Source organism: Saccopteryx bilineata, chromosome 4 (genome assembly GCF_036850765.1).
Source record: "Saccopteryx bilineata isolate mSacBil1 chromosome 4, mSacBil1_pri_phased_curated, whole genome shotgun sequence".
NCBI classification, from domain to species: Eukaryota; Metazoa; Chordata; class Mammalia; order Chiroptera; family Emballonuridae; genus Saccopteryx; species Saccopteryx bilineata.
In genome coordinates this window covers 57,247,104-57,260,932 of record NC_089493.1, presented here as the reverse complement: position 1 = coordinate 57,260,932, position 13,829 = coordinate 57,247,104, and the positions used below count along the sequence as shown (strand labels likewise).

General features: G+C 46.6%; 1 protein-coding gene across 6 annotated transcripts in view; it reads left to right on the top strand.

The window, feature by feature from the left end:
• The window catches only part of TLN2 (talin 2), a 484,588-nt gene that overhangs the window by 169,737 nt on the left and 301,022 nt on the right, over positions 1-13,829 (top strand). Inside the window, exon 1 of one of the 6 annotated variants that reach the window (XM_066274647.1) lies at positions 1,998-2,108. The exons of the other annotated variants lie outside the window; for them this stretch is intronic. The gene's annotated coding sequence lies outside the window, so the exon portion shown is untranslated. Of the gene's footprint in view, positions 1-1,997; positions 2,109-13,829 lie in introns of those variants that run through there. 6 annotated transcript variants of the gene reach the window in all.

Here is a 13,829-nt window from a genome sequence, read left to right as displayed (position 1 = left end):
TGTGGTAATAAGCCTGGTTTCATGAAGGGGTTATCAAACATCATTCTTTTTTTTTTTTTTTTTAGAAAGAGAAAGACAGACAGGAAGGGAGAAAGTCGAGAAGCATCAATTCTTTTTTTTAATTTTTAAAAATTTTTAAAAATTTTATTTATTTATTTTAGAGAGGAGAGAGAGAGAGAGAGAGAGGGAGAGAGAGAGAAAGAAGAGAGAGACAGGGGAGGAGCGGGAAGCATCAACTCCCATATGTGCCTTGACCAGGCAAGCCCAGGGTTTCGAACCAGTGACCTCAGCATTTCCAGGTCGACGCTTTATCCACTGTGCCACCACAGGTCAGGCTCAAACATCATTCTTAATGTTCAGCTACACCCTTCCTATGCTTCACGGGTAACTTGGAGTTCTTTCTCTTCCAAAAAGCTCACCGGGCTTAGGTGAGCTGTGCCGTCTCTCCATGGTTCAGCCCGAGCGTGTGTGTTGTATCACTAGCACTTTCTTGTAGTCGTGCCACCATATTCTGCAGTTATGCAGTATCTTCGTGTGTCAGACACACCAGCTCTGACGTAGCACTGCTGTCCCAGCACTGGACATGGATTGAGTGCTTCTTTTAGGCAAGGGTCATTGATTGTGATTGAAACCCATTCCCATCAGTTTGGTAAATGGGGAGGGTTTCGGTGAGTCTTCGGGGATGTCACAGGATGGGAAATGAAGGGCCCCAGGGCTCACAGGAACTGGACTGAGATAGTCAAGGAGCTTTCCTGGGCTCCTGCATCCCTGGTTCCTTTCTTGGGATGTCCTTTATTTTCATGTTATGCAGATAAACTTGTAAGGTTATGATTACTTACCATAGTAGTAATCATCTGTGGCTACCCCAGCCCTAGTCTTTCTGACTTCCCAATTTTCAATCTCTGGGTTAGTTTCATCAACTAGAATGGCTCAGAGTTACTGGGGGAGAATCCCATGGGCCAAAACTGGCCTGCTTGAGCCAGGCCATGTAAGCATTAGAACCCTGACCTGACAGTGCATTGGCTAATTAGCCTTAGGGTATAAACTCCTGCTCAGACAGCTTTGGTGGAGGTGAGGAGGTGAGGCACCTCCCATGGTACCTGAGGCCCTTTCATGCTGGATAGACCTCGAAACATGGCTCTTCAATTGCCTCGAGTATTTGCTTACATAGTGAAGTGATTCATTATTTTTCCCCGTTCTAATCTCACTGTTTTGAAATGAAAATTTCCTCTTCTCTCTGTCTTTGGTTGTAAGAATTATCACCCATTCTGGACTGTAAATTTTCCATTTTTCTGGATGATGACCTCTGCCCCAGTCCTCAGCAATTCTTTGGGTCTGGATTTGAGCTGAATTGCATTAACGACAGCAGCCAGATAACATCTCAGCCCTGCACTGACTGCCTTTCCTGCCTGCAGACAGAGTGAGGAGCAGCTCTGCCAACAGCAGTTAGAAATATTCCATGCAAAGGAGCTTTGAGGCCCCCTCACCCCCTTCCCACTAGCCAAGGGCCACGCTGCAGCCATGTGTCAGAGCCAGGAGGTGGCAAGGGGCTGTGTGTACAGCCTGGGGAGTGTTCTCCCTGCCTGCATGGCTCTTACCAGAGAGCAAAAACAGTTTGCTTTTCCATTATGTACAAAATGTCCCAGCTCCCCACTCTTCCTCAACCGAGTAGGAAATGAAAAAGAAATCATTCTCGAACTGGAGAAGGGAAGAACTACCTAGCCTCGTTACTGGAAGTGGGTTCTGACTGTGCTCTGCCTTGCAGCCTCTTCGGACCCATGTGTTATTTTTGCATGGTGGGAATAACAGGGTTTACACCTAATCAAGGAAGAGAATTCCAAACAAAAGCTTGGGTGGGGCTTCCTGGGCAGGAGTGTGATATTGTAATAAATGGGAAGCAGAGTTCTGCAGTCCAATCTCTGGGCTGATTACACAAATTGTAGCAGGGGCCGTTTTCAAAGGAATGTAACACACCCCACCGAGGCCCCTCCTCAGCGGGCGTGTCAGCCTTTCCTCCAGCTCACCCTCTCCTTAACAGTGCTTGCACCAGGGGAGCTGGGAGCCTTGTTCGGAATAATTAGGGTCTCTGCCATGGGACCATTTCACAGGTGAGTTTACCTTATGTTAAGGTTCAGTAGGGAGTCCTGTGGCTAAATTCTCCGCCCTCTCCTGCATTAGTCAGCGGAAAGTGCGTGCAGGGTTCTGACATTCCAGTAACAATGGCCAACATTGCGAAGCACTAAATAGCTAGGCAGTTTGTATGGGGGCGGGGGGTGGGGTGGGGAGGAAACTGTTTAGATAAAACAAACGTCTCTCCTCATACAAAAGGGGCATCATTCTCTGTGACCAGGCCCAGTGGCCTGTTGCTGCTGTCACCAGTCTCAGATCACCACTTCTGCTTCCTTTCCATTCAGAATACTCCTGACCCCCTGGCATCGGCCTTTTTGAACTGTTCAGGGTTTCTCTGATGTGCCAGGTGCCTGCCCCCTCAGGAATTCTGTTCTCATTGCTCCTGCAGCATCCCTCCTCCCCTCTCTCCCCCTTTCTCTCCTTGCTTCTCAGCCTTTCAGCATCCTTTCCCTTCAGAAAGCTCTCCCAACACTCCCTCCTGCCCTGTCCCCACCCTGTTAGATGCACAGAGCACTCTGTGGTCCCCTTCTTATCTCGTATTATCCACTAGTAAATGATGGCTTTACTTTTTGTTTTTTTGTTTTTTAATTTACACACTCCTTGAGGCCAAAAACTATGTCTTATTTGTCTTCAAATTCCAAGTACCTGGCACATGATGGTACACCTGGTCTGGGGAAATTACTCTTAAATTGTGTTCTAATTTTATTTTCCACAATTTATGTCCCATATCAGACCATTGTTTATTATTATAGCTTTGTCTATTAAACATTTCTAAATCATTTTTTTTAACCTATGTCTCTTGCTGCCATTATCTCTTGTTTAACTTCAAGATATCAGGAATGCAATAACTGTGTAGTACATTGTCCCTGAAACTGACTCCTGTTGCCTGTGGGTTGCAGCCCTCACTGTTCACTTGGGACTTGTTGTGGTTACAGAATAATGGAAAGAACACAGGGGCTGGTGCCCTCCCCTGCCTGCCCCTCTGACTGCACCCCCGGCCCCTCCTGTATCCGCCCCTTCTAGTCTTCCTGAATGCTCCCGTTCTGTTAAAACACCCCTCGTGCCACTTTTTGTGCAGCATGCCCAGCTGCTTTGTGCCCGTCCCTCGTTAGGCACAGGGACTCTGTCCTTCCAGAGTCAGCCCCACCGAGTCCTTTGGGAAACCTTCTGTGATCCTTTCAGGTTTCCTCACCAGTGTCACCCCAGAGCATTTTGGGTGACCTCGCCCCCCCCCACCCCCAGTGTGCGTCACATTTTACTGCAGTCGTTTGTTTGTGGGTCTCTCCTCCCCCTGGATTGGGGGGGCCTGTTCTAAGGCAGAGGCCTGGCCTTAATCCTTTCTGTACTCCCCAGTGTTGGGTGTGCAACTCCAACTCATTGAACCAATACATTAGTCCGCAAGGAGCGTTTTAATTTTTTCCTTTTGACATAAGTTTGCACATCCTGGGTGGTGGTACATGTCCCATTTTACAGGGGAGGAGTGGAGCCTCAAGCTCAGAAACTAGCCACGTGGCTTGTATGAGGGGAGATGGTGACTCAGACTCACAGCCTGCCTGGCGGGCTCTTCCCCGCTGAGACAGACTGCTGTAGGTTTGATAAAGGTCACATGCTGTCAGGAGTCCGGCAGCCCGGGTTTCTGGTTTCCTTGTAGGGCTGAGAGGCTGTTCTGACAGGTAACAGGAGGGACCCCCAGAGGACCACTGGGATGGTCCGAGCTGGCATTTCCCATGCTGGTGGCAGCCCTCGTTTCAGTCTGCGAACTAGGGAGATTTTAGACATGGGTGAGAAAGCTCCGTGACCACTACAGAAGATCGTGTTCAAGGTAGTCTCCTCCTAGATTACCTGCTTTATAGATTTTCCTACAAATCACACTTTTGTGTTTTTCCTGAGTGCATTAATTATCTCATGCCGTGTAAGATGCTGCATTCTCCCAACTGACACACACGTTCTCAGAAATGCTTATAAATATCCTCTCATCGCTGGTGCAATTAGGCCCAAAGAGGAGAGGTGCTTGTAGGAGCTGCTAATCTGTGTGTCTGCTTGCTGGAGAGTCACCAGCAGCGATTTCAGACAAGCTGTTAATAAGTGTTAAAGCACTGCGGGTCTGTGCTGCGTGATGTCCCAGCTAACACTCTGGGCACAAACTCTCTCGACGTGGCTGCTCTTGATTGCCAGAGGTGAATAAAGTTCATAAATGTCATTTTGAGAAACATTGCAATATTCTTTAGGTACAGTAAAAAAAAAAATTATTTGTTTGAAATAATGTAACTTCACCTAACACAGCGATTTAGGAAAACTTTGAAAATATTAAAGTACATACCTAATAAGTTGTACTGGACTGACAGATGATAAGCCTGAAAGAGCTTTTTGAAGTGTGATCCGTGACACACTTTTAAGACATTATCGCCCAGTAGAAGGCTTCAGGGGACCTCTGCTAATGGATATTTAAGAGCAACAATTAACATACCACTTCATAATTCCGTGCTACTGGATTGCTTGAGGGGCATTCTGGCAACTGTGGCGCCCTTCAATTCCTTACATAGCCACGTGTTAATCTGGATGAATTTGAACCTATGTTGATTACCCTTACTTTGCTAGGCAGACCTTTTAAACTTCCACATGTGCGGGTCTAGGGTTATTTCACATCATGAATTGGTGTAGTCCACATTAACGCCATTCTCCTGTGGTTCAACTCAACAAGGTCTGGAAGGTCTGCTGCCTGCAGCCGTGTGGCCAGCTCTCCAAGACCAGCAATGCATCCCCGACAAGAGCTTCACAGACCACTGCCGGGGACAGACAGCAGCTGGCTTTTGGCTCCGCCCTAGCATTGCTTCTCTGTACTGGCTGAGGAAGTGAAGTGTGTTACTTTACCTCTTTAAGCCTCAATTTCTGCATCTGTAAAATGAGGATCAAGAGATAATAGCTTCCTCCTAAGGTTATTGTGAGGAAGAGTGAGATTACATCTGTAAACTTTCAGGCATAAGTGTTCCTTGTTTGTTTGGCATGGCGGCTGCCAATGTGGTAAAAAGAAACAACAAAGAAACAAACAATAGGACATGATGAACAATCTATTAGACTGGCTAGCTACATTTTGTGTTCTGTGAAAACAGAAGTGTGAACGGGCATTTCCTAGTGGAACATAGAGGGCCAAGAGAGGCTGGTGGCCAGCGGCAGTGTCAGCGGGGAGGCTACCTCTGAGCAGATCTCCTGTGCTTCTCTATTTATCCCTTTCATAAATACTACCTGTTGAGCCCTTAGAATGTGCTAGAGACTTTGCTAGCCACTGGGGCCACGAGACTGACACAGAGCAGATAAAATTCCATGTTCTCTTAGAACCTTCCTCAGTGGATATTGAGGATATCGAGATGGGATCCTTGAATTTAGGACCCAACCATATAATCCAGGATGATCTCATCTCGAGATCCTCAATATCCAGGTGTAAATATGCAGTGACACTTTTTCCATATCAAGTCACATGCACAGGTTCCCGGGATTAAGGCGTGGGCATATGTTTGAGGAAGGGGGCACTCTTCAACCCCTACCCAGCAGAGACAAGGTGTGTGTGTTCATGGGAGGACCGAAGGGTCTACTCTGACAATGCCCTTAGTACTCTGCAGCCATTGACACTTGGCGCAAGCACGACCTGGGTTAATGCCTCAGCTTCTTTCTAGAAGATGAAAGGTTGAGAAAGGTCCCACTAGAGGCAGGTAGGCAGGTATTTGGTGCCCAGGATTCCCAGGACATTGGTGTGCCATTTCAGGCACACTTTGGTGCTCAGACTTTTTTTTTTTTTTTTAAAGGGAGAGAAGCAAGGACAGACAGACAGGAAGGGAGAGAGATGAGAAGCATCAACTCATAGTTGCTGTAGCACCTTAGTTGTTAATTGATTGCTTTCTCATATGTGTCTTGACCAGGGGTCTCTAGCTGAGTCAGTGACCCCTGGCTCAAGCCAGTGACTTTGGACTCAAGCCAACGACCTCTGGGCTCAAGTCAGTGGCATGGGGTCATGTCTGTGATCACATGCTCAAGTTGGCGAGCCTGCATTCAAGCCTGTGACCTCGGGGTTTTGTTCCTGGATCCTTAGCGTCCCAGGCTGACATTCTATCTACTGTGCCATTTGCTGGTTAGGCAGTGTGCTCAGACATTCTTGAAAGGAGAGCACTTGGAGTTCACATGTGAGGTTGGTAGAGTATTGTCAGAAATCTTTGCGTCTTATGTAAGCAGGTGAACTTGGTGGTAGTAATTATAGCTATGGCTGCATTTTTGTGGTGAAGGGGGATGGCTGTGAAAAACAGAAGCTTTGTGGCACATGAGAGAAATGTTGTGATAGTGCAGCTGAGTTCCAGTTACCAGTATTGTATAAACACTCCACAAATGTGAATGTAAATAGTAGAACTCAAAGGAGAAGCAATTACTGGTCTCTGTGGAGGTCAGTTGTGGGTTACATTTCAGGGTTAATAATCTGGCATTAAAATTACAGTCAATGGAGCAATAATTACTTGTAAGTTTGTTTTCCTTTCTGCCTTCTTCAGCTCGAAGCACTATTGAAACTTTTATGATAAGTGTTCTCTCTCTTCCTTCTTCCTGTGCACCCCCACCCTGTGTGCTCTTCCTCATGCCACCGCACTGCCCCTTCCTCGCCCCCAGACTCAGTGTGGCTGAGGGTGCTGACAGGATTGCCCTGTCAATAAGAACTTGTTCTCCAGTGGTGTCAAAGTGGTTCCGTCCAAAAGCTTACGTGGCTTTCAGAGATTGGCCTTCTTGGACCGCGTTCCCCCTCTGCCACCCGTGGGAAAGGGTGCCAAGCTATTCCTTGGCTTGATTCCAAGTGTGTCAACGGCCAGTTGGTTTCCAGTTCACCAAAAGCAGAATAATCTTGGATAAACATGGCCGTTGGTAAAAGGCAAATATTGGCCTTGGCAGTTAACAGCTTTTCAAGTGTCTGGTCCCCTTAGTGTCTGTGAACAAAATAGGAGCTACACCAGGGGGCATGGCATCAAACACCACATGTGGTCAGAAATTTTGGTAGGAATATATAAATAAGACTTTTAAAACATAATGTTATTTCTTCCTCTCTCTCCCTTTCACCCCCTTTCTTTTACCCACCTCTTCCTGTCCCCCTATCTCCCTCCTCTGAAGAAGTCTGAATATTTCCTTAGCGCTTAATTTGACTTTAGATTATTGACATTTAGGCCAGACGATCCTTTGTTGTGGGGCTGTCTCGTACATTGGAGGATGTTGAGCAGCACCCTTGGCCTCTAACCATCAGATGCCATTTGTGACAACCAAAAATGTCTCTCTTAAGACCAAATATCCTCTGGAGGACAAAATCATCCCTGGCTGAGGACCCTTGAGTTAAGCAAATCCTCTCCATAAAGCCCTTCTGATGGGTGTGTGTGCATGTGGCTTTTAACCTTGACTCTTACTCCTTGAGATTCACCTTCCGACCCAGCTGTGCCCAACAGGTTTACAGTGTGAGTCTCACAGAAGTAAGGGGGGGGGGGGGAGGTTGGCGATGATCAAATCAACATCATCAGCTGTTAACTTTCAGAGCAGGTATGAGCTGTTTCCCTTCCCTGGCTTATTGCCATTCTTCTGGTGGTTTTAAAAGGAAGATGCCAGTCATACTGAGGATGCTCGGGAGATGAGCCTGATACTTGGCACCTTTCTGTTACTTGATCCCTCAACTGGGCAGCAAAGCATGACAGGAGTGTATTGCCTATCAGGCCGGTGAATCAGTCAGACTTATATTGTGTCATCAGAGGAAAGGTGCTGACCTTCCTTGTCAAGGTGACACACTGGGTAGATGTAGTTCCTGGACCTCTTGGAGCGTGACTGCATGCGCCGACTGCCAGCTAAGCTAGTCCTGCTTCTTTAGAAAACCGAAAGACTTTATCCCTGTGGACTGTCAGTCTACCTTTTTAAGGCCTTAAGCATTTTCATCATTTAAATACAGTTTCATAGTTTTGAGTTTGTTGCAGTAATGTCACCATACTAATGCAATTAGGTTAAAGACATTGTATGTTACCTTCATGTTGCCTCCCATTTTTGTTTTTGATTTTTAATTGGAAGTTGCAAACGTCTGCAGAAGTGGAAGGAACAGTGTGAGCACCCATTTACCCATCACACAGCTTCCACGATCATGAATACATAACCCCTTTGTTTCATGATCTCCACTTGATTATTTTGAAATAAATCTTAAACATCACAGTTCAGCTGTATATTGTTCAGTATGCAGCTCTAAAAGACAAGAGCTCTTTTTAACACATAACTATTATCATCCCTAAAACCAAATGAAACCGTATTACACCTAAAAATGGTTTAAGACTAAATATGCCTTGCCTTTGGTTGATGTGTCTCTTAGGTGTCAGAATGTACTGCAAACTCTTCTTTCCTTATTCCCAGTGCTCAAGAGCAGGACAGATAGCAGAGAGCGTCTTTCACTCCTCTGTGTCTATGGTGTTTAGGAGTGGAGCTGCAGCGCCTAGTGCCTGGCACCTGGTAGGAACATGATAGGTACCTGCTGTTCTTCTTGTTATGCCCCTCCGTCCAGGTTCTCTGGCTTGTTAAGAAACACAGGTGTCTTCTCAGCTGGTGTAGGTGCCTTGAACTACCTGGTAGCTCCACCCCACATACCTGCTTTAGGTGTGCTGCGGTCAGCCTTTTATTCCCCCACACCCTACCTCCTTTAACGGGACCTTTTAAACCCACTCTCTGGCCCTGGCCGGTTGGCTCAGCGGTAGAGCGTCGGCCTAGCGTGCGGAGGACCCGGGTTCGATTCCCAGCCAGGGCACACAGGAGAAGCGCCCATTTGCTTCTCCACCCCTCCGCCGCGCTTTCCTCTCTGTCTCTCTCTTCCCCTCCCGCAGTCAAGGCTCCATTGGAGCAGAGATGGCCCGGGCGCTGGGGATGGCTCTGTGGCCTCTGCCTCAGGCGCTAGAGTGGCTCTGGTCGCAATATGGCGACGCCCAGGATGGGCAGAGCATCGCCCCCCTGGTGGGCAGAGCTTCGCCCCTGGTGGGCGTGCCGGGTGGATCCCGGTCGGGCGCATGCGGGAGTCTGTCTGACTGTCTCTCCCCGTTTCCAGCTTCAGAAAAATGAAAAAATGAAAAAAAAAAATTAAACCCACTCTCTGCCAAACTTTTCCATCTCAGTGTGTATGGTACCAGCCAGAGGCCTGGAAGTACAGGAAAATGGTGTACCTAGTGGTTCAGAGTCCGATCAGTGACAAAATCGAGTTCAGAGCACTGCTTCCCAACACTTTCATTGCAGATGGCTTTAAGGGAGATGACTTGAACGGCCCCTGCCACTCCTTCGTCTCTGCTGCCCCTGCAGGACTCCCTGTGGAGCTGCTTCAGCTTCACACTCCCAGGGCACCTGGAGTCTGGAGGAGGGATCTGTGGGCACTTTAAAATCCACCACAACCCCACAACCGCCCTCCGCGCATGTCCATCACCTCCTGCCGCCATGCCCTCCCCTCCCTCCTGGCCAGTGCCTGGCTTCACTGAGGAGCTGAGGCCCTGAGCAGGGGCCTTGGCCCTGCCCAGGCTCTGCTCACCGGCTGGCGGTTGCCGCGCCCCTGCCCCTGCGAGGGAACCCATCATTAACCCAGCCCCCAAACTGACCTTTGACTCTCTGTGGAGGCCTTGCCTTCCAGTTGTGGAAACCACACCCTGAATGGTGAGATTTGCCCAGAAGTTGTGCCCCTCTTGGCATTCTCTGTTCACCCTGATTGCAACCCCTTACTTACTTGGACCCCTGACCTGCTCTTTGACCGGACCAAAACCTCCCTATGGAAACTCATCTTTGTTCTTTCCCATCCCTCGTGTCCCGTCCCCCCCCCCCCCCCCCCCCGTGGGGCTGCCCTGCTTTCACTTTCTTCTCTACTCAGCCTCCCCTGAGCTCCCCCTTCACCGGGCGCCTGGAGAAGGAAAGCCACGTGGCCTCCTTTGGGGACACCATTTAGGGACTGGTGCCCACACACATTGCCATCTGCTGTGTCCTCGGCATCCGCTGTCACAGAAAGCTCTCCTCCCTCACGTGGAACACAGAGGTGCCACCTGTGCGGCTTACCCCCTCCCCTTGCCAGTGTTCGGGCGGAAGGAAGAGCACCTGGCCGCAAGACCCTCCCTCACGGCAGCCTTCCTCCAGAAATCCCCCTGCTTCCCGGGGTCACTGTTTCTCCTTGCCTTCAGTCTACAACTTGCTCAAATCCCTGAATCTTGTTTGTTACAACAAACCAACCCTCCACATAACCCAGAAGCATGTGTTATCAACCCTTCTTACAAATGAGGATACTTGCTTAGAAGAGAAGGGGCTCCCCTGGCTCAGCCCCAGCTGGTTACTGCTGAGAGCGGGATGGAGCGCAGCTGCCCGGCCTGCGTGCACCCCTTCACCTTGGGTTGAGGGCTCTAGGAAGAAAATAGCTGCCTTCGGAGCCCCCCCTTGGTTGGTGTAGGACTAAGAAGGGAGTTTTGAGACTGAATGTGACTGAAGTGACTGTCACATGAGTCATTTGACCTGTAAGCTGCTCTACTCTCTACTCCTTGATGTTTTGGACACTATCTACCCATCTCAACTGTGGTTCTTCGGGCCTGTACATTTTATCATTCCTCGGAACACTTTGCTCGTGGTCGGTGCTTACTAATGCATTCCTTACTCACCTAGATATTTTCAGCTTTTAACCTAAACTTGGTGAAAGGCTTTTTAAAAACATGATTATTTAATTTCTCTGTGTGTATAATTAACACTTGACATCTTTGCTTAGTTGCAATGTAATTGTTCCACATACGAACTTTAGTTTGCATCTGTTTGGATGTTTCTGAAATCAGAACCCATCAACACTGTATTATATCGCAGTGTGGTTTATAATCAGTAGTATTTTATAATAGAAGAAATATGGCACTGTAGTTGTAGATAAAAACATTATAGCATTATAGCGGGCCCTGGCTGGTTGGCTCAGTGGTAGAGCATTGGCCTGGTGTATGGATGTCCCATGTTCAGTTCCCAGTCAGGGCAAACAAGAGAAGCAGCCATCTGCTTCTCCACCCCTTTCCATTCTCTCTCTCTCAATCTCTCTCTCTCTCCCTCTCTCTCTCTGTCTCTCCCTCTCTCTGTCTTTCCCCTCCCTTGGTTCCCACAGCCATGGCTCCATTGGTTCGAGTGAGTTGCCCCCAGGCACTGAGGATGGCTCCATGGCCTTTGCCTCAGACACTAAAAATAGCTTGGTTGCTGAGCAACAGAGCAATGCCCCAGATGAGCAGTGCATTGCCCTGTAGGGGTTTTGAGAGGTGGATCCCAGGGTGTTTGCGGGAGTCTGTTTCTCTGCCTCCCCTCCCTCTCATGTAATTAAAAGAAAATTATAGTGTTATATTGATAGATCCTAATCCTAGCTATGTCATGGAAGTAGTTCTACTACCCTACCCCCAAAGTGGTTTTTCTTTTCTTTCTAAAAATGTACAGATGCAGTTCCCTTTCCTCTTTTGTTACTCTACCCCAATTCCTACAAATATGGAAAGAGATTACCAGGAAATTGAGGATTTGGGTGAATTGGTCTAGCCTAGTGTTTCTGAAAGGAAGCACTAGTAATTTAGTTTCTAATCTTTTTTGGGCTAACATACTTTTGTAAAATTCAATAAAAATGAAATATCTGGAAAAAAAGACATACAAAATATAAGTTTTTATTTAATGTATCCAACATAAATAACTTTGTCAAATTGCTGTGAAAATTGACAAATGTGTACTCACAGTTTCTGCACTTTTATTCTTACAGACCAATCACAAACTGGCTGAGGGCAGAGCACCTTTTGGGTAGCACTGGCTATATAACAGAGTGGCTTTTTTTAAACAACCAAATTGTTCCCCTTTATTCTGATCCCTGTTGATCATTTGGAAAACACAGATGGGAATCACCCTAAAGTCCACTAATGCTCAGAGGTCAGATGTAATATTTGTTTGACTTGACCTTTTTTGAAAGTTAGTTTTTAATCTTCAGTTTATCAGGTGTTCATTATTTTATTCATTGGAAACCATTAGAAGGCAGGTGAGTGGCTCTCCTCCTCCTAGTTTGTAAAGAATGCCCTTCCCTTCCCTGTCTTATATTAGAAATAAGGGTTTGAATATTTTCTCAGCTGTGTAGAGTGAAATTCTAACATCTTGGGTTGTAACTGCCAGAAGAAATGTTATCATATTCTGATTGTGAGATTAAAAATATGGATTGGGAATTGCTTTTTAAATAGCACAGCAGTTAAATGTTTGGACTCTCAGTCGGAAGGGGCCTCTCTGGTAATGATGTGATGTTTTGTGTTACAAGGTAGCCGTGAGTACCTTACTGGAACACTTGAATTAAATATTTAAATCTTAATGGAATTGGCAGGACCTGTTAGGGGAAGTATACAAAAATGCTGTAATTCAAAAAAGAAGTCCAAGTGCATTTTAGTTTTAGAGTTGTGTTCCAGTTATGATGGGTTGACACAAAACATGTGTATGCTATTGTGAAAAGGAATTAGAATCTAGAGAAGCATTGTATTGGAAGTATAATTACGAGACACATATAATTTAAAATTCTCTAATAGCTACATTTTTAAAAGGTGAAATTTATTTCAATCTATTTTTTAACCCAGTACATCTAAAATGTTAACATTTCTTTTTTTTTTAAATTTTATTTATTCATTTTAGAGAGGAGAGAGAAAGGAAGAGAGATAGACAGAGAGGGACAGAGAGAGGATAGAGAGACAGAGAGAGAAGGTGGGGAGGAGATGGAAGCATCAACTCCCATATGTGCCTTGACCAGGCAAACCCAGGATTTCGAACCGGCGACCTCATAAAATGTTAACATTTCAAAATTTAAAAGTTATTAATGAGATTTTTTTTTAAGTGAGAGATGGGGAGATAGACAAACAGATTCCTGTGTATGCCCTGGCCTGGATCCACCTGGCCACCCCCGTCTGGGATTGATGCTGGAATTAACTGAGCTATCCTCAGCGCCTGCGGCCGACACTTGAACCAATTGAACCACTGGCTGCAGGAGGGGCAGAGGGAAAGAAGGGGGAGCGGGAGGAGAGAAGAAGCAGATGATCACTTCTGTTGCCCTGACCGGGAACTGAATGGGACATCTGCATGCCGGGCTAACACCCTATCCACTGAGCAAACCGGCCAGGGCTGGTATTTTACATTTTATTTGTACTAAGTCTTTGAGATCTGTGGACTTGACACTTGTTGCACATCTCAGTTCAGATTAGCCACATTTTAAGTGCTCACTAGTCACACATGGCTAGTAGCTTTAACTGTGTGCGTATCACAGTTATAGAGAACCGAAGTCTACAGTGAGGTAGGTAATTTGAACAATTACCCAAATCGTTTTATATTTGAATTATGATTTGTTCCAATATGATACTAAATGATTTCACGCTTACTTTAGAGAAGACCACAGGGGACACTCTGGGAAGTCATCCCCTCCCCTCAGGCCTATGGCCACCTGCATAGGTAGAAGGATTTTTTCTTTTCAATATGAGGGTAATATGGAGGAGACTTGTTCCTAGAGAAGACTTTGCTTTTTTGGGGGGGATATATATATATATATATATATATTCATTCTGTTTTTGACAAAAAGCAAGCAGAGGCAAAGCTAGTCTAGGTAGCGAAGATGGTGCTGGGAATGACACAGAAATGTGTACCAGAGACGTAGAAAGTCCTAGTGG